The sequence below is a fragment of the Triticum dicoccoides genome, chromosome 3A (genome assembly GCF_002162155.2).
Source record: "Triticum dicoccoides isolate Atlit2015 ecotype Zavitan chromosome 3A, WEW_v2.0, whole genome shotgun sequence".
Lineage (NCBI taxonomy): Eukaryota > Viridiplantae > Streptophyta > Magnoliopsida > Poales > Poaceae > Triticum > Triticum dicoccoides.
In genome coordinates this window covers 681,926,767-681,934,682 of record NC_041384.1, presented here as the reverse complement: position 1 = coordinate 681,934,682, position 7,916 = coordinate 681,926,767, and positions in this window count along the sequence as shown.

Sequence of the window (7,916 nt, the reverse complement as noted above, 5' to 3'; positions counted from 1 at the left end):
CCGATGCGGACGCCGGAGCTGCGGGTGCGCGCGCTGACAGGCGTGTCCTCGAGCTCCGGCTTGACGGGGCGGAGGCAGGAAGAGCCCGACGAGCGGCCGGACGAGGAGGAGGACGCCCCGGGCCGCTCCATGCGCCTCGGCGTCCAGGAGCTTCCACGGCGGCGTGAGAAGGACGGGGGAGCGGGGTACTCGAGGCGCGGCGTGTTGCCGCCCTCGATGTACTCGGGGACATACCGTGGCCCCTCCCTCGCCGCCCGCGGCAAGGACGCGCGGATACATGTGATCTCCGCACGTCGCGCCGCCCCGGTGGGTGGTGGTGGCACCGGCACGCCGCCAGCGCTGATCCTCCAAGCCCCGGGCACCCGCATGTCCGGCGGGACCGGGTACTCGGCCTCGAAAAGGAGGCGAGCCTCGTCCTCGTGAAGATGGCGGCGCCCGAAGCCATTCGCCGCCGCGCCGTCGCCTGGAAAGCGCTCGGCCATTCTTCTGAACTGGAGACGGCGAGAGGAGGAAGGGGGGGAAAATGGGCGCGTCGGCGGTGGAGTATCTATGCGTGTCTCCGGCGCGCTGGTGGTCGGCTTATATAGGCGGAGGCGCCGCGTGGTAGGCTTGGCCGGCGCGTTACGCGTGGCTTGATGGCGTGGCGGCCGAGGGGACGCACGTCGTCCGGCCTTCACTGCGCCGCCCGTGAGGCATCAATGGAGGCTGACCGGCGCGGCAGCCCGCGCAGCGAGCAACTTTGGCATTGATTCGCCGCGGGAAACGAGGCGATGAGGACGACGAAGCGGCGAGAAAAGAGTCGAGTCGCTGACGCGGCTGGCCCGTGGCTCTTCGCACCAAAAACAATTCGCCCGGCGCCCCCGAGCGACCCCCAGCGCGCCGGGTTCGGGTTGGGTCCGCCGGCGCCAATTTCGGCCCGAGCCGGCGAAAATTGAGCCCTTGGGGGCGCGACTGGGCCGGTTTTTTGGCGCCGGCGGCAGAAAAATCGCCTGGGGGGCCTTCTTGGGGGCGCGGCTGGAGATGCTCTAATGCTCAGAGCATTTCAAACAGACACACTAGATAAGCCACACATTGAAAAAAACCCGTTAATTTGACGCGCGAGAGGCCCCGCGGCGTGCTTCAGCAGGCGCATGAAAGTTTGATGCGCGCGTGGGAAAAAAGCGGCAGCGTGCGGCAGTTTTGGCGCGCGTCGTCTAGCGCGCTGGTTAAAAGCCGTGCGCGGATGCCCGCCAACTGCCGCTCTTTCCCTCCCGCCGCGACTTCTTCCTCGCCTCTTCCGGCGTCCCGCTGCCGCCGCCGCGCCTTCTCCCCCGCCTCTTCCGGCGCCCCGCCATGCCGCCGCGCCCCCGGAGCAGCTTGGGCTACAGCGACGTCCACCTCCACCCCTCCGGCCCCTCTGGCGTGTATTACGCGGAGATCCGCTCCGGCGATACACACCTTGGGCTCGGCATGTTCGAGATCACCCACGAGGCCGCCCGTGCGTACGACGCGGCGGCGTGGCGCCTCGAGCGGCCTCGGTCGCAGATGAACTTCACCGGCGTGCGGACGCGCGAGCATGCGCAGGATATCGCGCCTCCACATGACTAATCAGCGCCTCCTGCGGAGACGGGAGTGCCGCCTCCTCATCGCCGAGGCAGACGAGCACGCCGTAGCGGTGTGGCGCGAGCGCTTCCGACAGGATGTCACCGCCGAGAACGAGTTCTGGGTGCAGAGGAGGGCGGAGCGAGCCGTGCGTCAGGCGGACAAGCGTGCGTGGAAGGAACTGTCAGAAACCCAGATCGAGCTGGGACCAGCGTCGACATGGGACGATGAAGATCCTCGGTGACTCGACACGTTTACGTTATCGGACTACACCACTGAGGAGGACGATGAGTAGTTTTATTTGGCATCATTTTATCTATTTTTATTTAGCATCGTATGAACTGGCTTGTGATTTAGAGACTATGCTATGATTTAAACTATATGCTGTCTCATATTTCTTCGTATATGTTTTAAAAAAAAATTCGAGCGTTGTCTGGTCGCATGCGTTAGATTTTACCACACCTGTTGAAGCGCTATAGTAGCGCGCTAAATTTTGCAGCGCCTGGTAAAGCAACCATCCTCCTACGCACGCTATTTGGGGCCTGGAAAATTTTTCAGCCAGCTATTGGAGATGCTATTAGGCTAGTCATAGTGAGAGTAACTTAGGTAGTAGTAACATAACGTACCCCAATTTTTTTGCGTATGTGACATGTGGTTAATGAGGAGAGAAGTGTTTAGAGTAACATATTATGTTACTGTAACATGACGCTTTCCGAGAAAAAAAGAGTCTACAAGCTAATAAATGAAATTATCTATGACACCACTCAGAACCGGCCCTGAGAAGGGGCAGAGGGGGCGGCCGCCCCGGGCCCCAGCACGAAGGGGCCCCCGATGGCCTGGTTCCCCAAACGTGCGTAGCCCATATAACCAATTGATAGATTCTCATATCTATACCAATATAAAAAGACCCAAATGGGCAGATCCAAACCATCTCCACCGTCAAATCATGTTATCTAGCAGCTCAAATCGCTCCAATGTTGAGCATCAAACACGTTTAACGCTCTAATTACCCACCACTGTTATTGGTTATAAACACGTTTTGATATCTTTCCAAATATCAACGTGCAACAAATATATTTTACCTAATATAACGTGCAACTAATATTGTACCTAATATAAACGTGCATTGCATGTACATTATTACTAGTAACAGGAAAAAGATGTTAGATCGATTAATACTCCTCTTTTGTGAGGATCGTATGGAAAATATTGATTTTCTGCGACGAATTAGTGGTAAAGTATGGAAAATATTGATTACTTCCCGGCTTGACGCAAGCGCAGCCTTCTCGGCTTTTATTCCTTCTCTTCCCTAATAGGCAACAAATCAGTCGTTGCCCCGCCGGCGTCATCTAATTGTGATTCCCTGCTGCTGGGTGCGATTAGGGGAAGAAGGTATTGCGATTTTCCAGATTCCATTAACCTCTTCTTCAGGCAAATATCCTTGTTAGATCATTCATTTGTTCGTGAAGATCATTCTTTATTCCCTCTTATGTATCTCTTTCTCACAGTCCGATTTATTGATTTATTGGGATTAGAAAAGAGGAACTCGGATGTTTGTTCATGATTTGTAAGCAGAAGCTAAATCTTGCAGTTTCTAATTTTCTAGCCATCCAGGTACCTTGTTCTAGCTTTTTTAATTTCATTAGCAGTCTTTTAGTTTTTCGCTTCATACATTTGTGTGCTAATTAGCAAGATTGCTACTATGTATCTGGTAAGGACAAAAAACATGCGTTGTGTTAATTGAGTTCCCGAAAGTAGCTACTGTATTGACAAAATTTTATAAACAGGCATAAGTAGTTCTACTACTGGGAATTCGAACGAATTAGCTTCAGATACTATTGAAGAACAATCTAGCAAAAAAATTATAGGATGAACTAATAATACAAAATAAAAGGTGCCAATTGGCAAGATTGACAACTTTTACTATGAATAATTATGACCCTTGTGTTTTATAGTTGAGATGACAATGCAACAGAAGTTATAATGTACTGCATATAAATTTGCAGTTGAAATATGAAAAGAAAATACTCAAATGTTTATGTTGTTTTAGGGCCCATTATGTTATCTTGCCCCGGCCCCCCGAAATCTCAGGACCGGCCCTGACACTACTACTATATTATTTTGCACTATAAAGATAATAACTTAGACTAATGTTATATGCATGACACTAGTATAAGTTACACCCCACTATGACCAGCCTTAGCTCAAGTAGCTCGCTAGCCACACAATGCATTCGCCTTCTTGTACATACGTACGTGGGAAGTTGTTGGAACCTTCCTCTGTCGATCACGGACCATTTTGGCAGGGGCGGCGCTATGGGTATTCTTGGGTCCTCATGTGAATACCCATGATTTTTATAAAACATTGTTGGTTTTGGTAAAACAGTGACAATTTTCAAAAAACAATAATGATTTTGGCAAAATGAATACGCATGAATACCCGGTTGCAAATTCCTAGAGCTGCCACTGCATTGTGGACTGTGGTGCCTGTTGTCTTCAGCCTACACTCCTCCGCGCCACTGCCACAATATCGCTAGCTGCGTGCTCCGGCTAGTCCACACGATCGAGACACCGTATCCCGCCTTTGTTTTGGTCGTATATTTTTTATAGTGATCTAAACGATCTTGTACTTTTTATAGAGTGAGTAAAATTCATTGCGTACGTCCACTATAAGCAGAACATACAAATACCCCTACACATGCAGAGGGAAATACGCAAAGGATACAGCCATGGTCCAAGCTAGTTTGAGATCGATGATCGATCAGGGTTCACTTATAGTACGGGGCGTCTTTACTGTCGTGTTTCGCATCATCACTGTAGATTCTACATGCGGAGACTACGATGGTGCACAAGCTAGTTTTCTTTTAGCTAATTGCCTAATGGGAAAAATCAGACCTTGGTGCTTGTGCACCACCATAGCTCTACATCATGGTTCCTAGAAGCCATTGCATTGGACCGGCCTCGCCGCTCGACATTGAACCAAACTAAGGGCCTGTTCTGAAGTTCTCCAGCTCCGCGCTATGTAAACTCCAGATGTGAAGCTGAGCCGAACGTTTTCGATGTGAGAACCTAGCTTCAAGAAGTTGTGACAATCCGTAGTGTTATTTTGGTGGAGTTTGAGAAGCTGAGAAAACGATGCTTCACGGAATCCTCTAAAATGCGGAGTGCACTGAAATTACAAGGTATGCCATCGCCAAGTGAAGGAAAACGGTTCATTTAACATCTATCATCCCTTCTTTCTTCGTCAAAACAGCCTCGTGCTTGTTCCTCGAACAGAAAACGGTCTCTCCTACCTTTTTGGGCTGCCAGCCTGCCTTCAAGCCGGCCCAATATGCTACAAGACAGCCCAACAACCGCTGCCAGCCCAAAGTTGCGAGAGAGAAGCTGATTCGGTTGCCGAACGAATCGAGATCGCTAGATGGAGTGAGAAGCCAGGCTGAGAAACTGAATCTTCGGAGTTGGGAGAGTTGGGAGAGATTCAGAACAGGCCCTAAACATCCATCCAGTGGCGGATCCAGGACCCAGGCCGGGGGGCCTGGGCCTGGGGTATGCATAATGCTTTCTTTGATCAGTGTAGCATTTTAGGCCCTGTAGACACACTGTAGCTTACTATTGCAGGCCTAGGGACCGGGGCGTGGCCCAGACTTCTATTCTTTTTTTGGAATGACTGGGCGTCAGTTGACTGCATCGTTTTTTTGACAAGTTGATTCTATACGTACCATTGGATCAAGATCCAACGGATTCATAGTTGTCTTCCAGCTCTAACCTGACGCACATGAAACGCCCCGTATGTAACTTGCCATATTTGTATTCCAACTCTTGCCATTTTTGGCTCTAAGTTATGATATTCCCTCGTGGTTGGGTTTTGTCTTCGTTTGGCATTTTGTCCATGTCATGCATTTCATATCATGTCATCATGTGCATCAACATTTGCATATGTGTTCGTCTCATGCATCCGAGCATTTTCCCCATTGTCCGTTTTGCGATCCGACACTCCTACGCCCTTCGGCGCCCCCTTTTGTCTATTTTCGTGTGTGGGTGTTAAACATTCTCGGATTGGACCGAGACTTGCCAAGCGGCCTTGGTACACCACCGGTAGACCGCCTGTCAAATTTCGTGCCATTTGGAGTTCATTTGATACTCCAACGGTTAACCAAGGAACCGTAAAGGCCTCGTGTGTGTTGCAGCCCAACACCCCTCCAAAGTGGCCCAAACCCCATCCAAACCCCCTCCATCCTCTCGGCCATTCGATAACGATCGCGTGGCCGAAAACTGCATCTCATTTAGACTCTCCTAACTCCCTCTACCTATAAATATATGCCCCCTCTGAAAATCCTCGGTCCAAACCCTAAGAAATAGCCCCTGCCGCCGCCGGACGTGTCCGTTTCACCGGACACGCCGGCGCAGCCGCCCGCGGCCAACCAGGCGCCGCCACGTGGCAGCGCCACCGCCTGCCGCCGCCGGCCCGCCCGAGCCTGGGTCGGGTCCCCGAGGCCCGTCGCCTCCACCGCCGCCCGCTCAGCGCCCGCGCGCCCGCAGCTCGTCGGGTCACCGCCTCCGCCGCCGGCCGACTCCGGCCGCCGCGCGCCATCTCGCTGCCGACCGAACCTCGCCACCTCCTCGCCTTGACGTCGTCGCGGAGCGCCGCCACCGCCGCTCGCTTCTCCGGCAAGCTCCGGATTCCGGCGACCCCTTCCTCTGCGGCCTCTACTCCGACGAGCTCCACGCTGGCCGCCGCTTTCTCCCCAAGCTCCGGCCACCGCAGGCATTCCCAGCGATCCTCAAAGTCCGTGCCAGATCCAGATCTGGAGTTTAGGGTTGACCCGAAATACTCCAAGTCCTTTTCTGTTATTTTTTTAGCCATGTTCATCGCATCATAACTCTACATCCGTAGCTCCGTCTTGGACGTGTAATATATCAAATTGTTTGTTAGGATGTGCTCTTCATTTTGTTCCATTGCACCATGCTATTTTGAGTCCATCTTGATGCCTAAAATGTTGTTGCAAGAGTGTTATAAAATGTTAGTTTCTGTTTCTTAACAGATTATGAGCATTTGTCATTCTTACCATGATTAATGTGTGCTGCATATGAGCATGAGCTCTACATGTGTTTTGGGCTATGCCATGCCATCTTTACAGGGGTGTATGCCATGTATTTTTGTGATCAATGTGGTGACTAGCACAAGCATGCAAAGTAGCTCTCGTGATGTTGCTGTTTTCGGGGACTTAGAATTTCACTAAGTCATTTTCCTGATGTTATTTTTATGTCATGTATTCATGTTGCTACAGAGTGATCCATGCCTCTTTTGAGTATGTTCAGTAAGGATGATTTGAGCATATGGTTGTGCTCTATCCATCCATGCCTTTGTTTGCATTTATGGAGTACCCTAGCATGACTCAATCTTGCTCTACTTTTGCTATAAAACGTTCCTGGCAGATTGTTTACGTGTTAATCAATTTTGCTAAGGTTGTTGTAGTGTTGGAAATATGCCCTAGAGGCAATAATAAAAGTGTTATTATTATATTTCTTTGTTCATGATAATAGTCTTTTATTCATGCTATAACTGTATTATCCGGAAATCGTAATACACGTGTGAATACATAGACCACAATATGTCCCTAGTGAGCCTCTAGTTGACTAGCTCGTTGTGATCAACAGATAGTCATGGTTTCCTGGCTATGGACATTGGATGTCGTTGATAACGGGATCACATCATTAGGAGAATGATGTGATGGACAAGACCCAATCCTAAGCCTAGCACAAAGATCGTGTAGTTCATATGCTAAAGCTTTTCTAATGTCAAGTATCTTTTTCTTAGACCATGAGATTGTGCAACTCCCGGATACCGTAGGAATGCTTTGGGTGTACCAAACGTTACAACGTAACTGGGTGGCTATAAAGGTGCATTACAGGTATCTCCGAAAGTGTCTGTTGGGTTGGCACGAATCGAGACTGGGATTTGTCACTCCGTGTAAACGGAGAGGTATCTCTGGGCCCACTCGGTAGGACATCATCAGAATGTGCACAATGTGACCAAGGGGTTGATCACGGGATGATGTGTTACGAAACGAGTAAAGAGACTTGCCGGTAACGACATTGAACAAGGTATCGGTATACCGACGATCGAATCTCGGGCAAGTAAAATACCGCTAGACAAAGGGAATTGAATACGGGATTCATTGAGTCCATGACATCGTGGTTCATCTGATGAGATCATCGTGGAACATGTGGGAGCCAACATGGGTATCCAGATCCCGCTGTTGGTTATTGACCGGAGAACGTCTCGGTCATGTCTACATGTCTCCCGAACCCGTAGGGTCTACACACTTAAGGTTC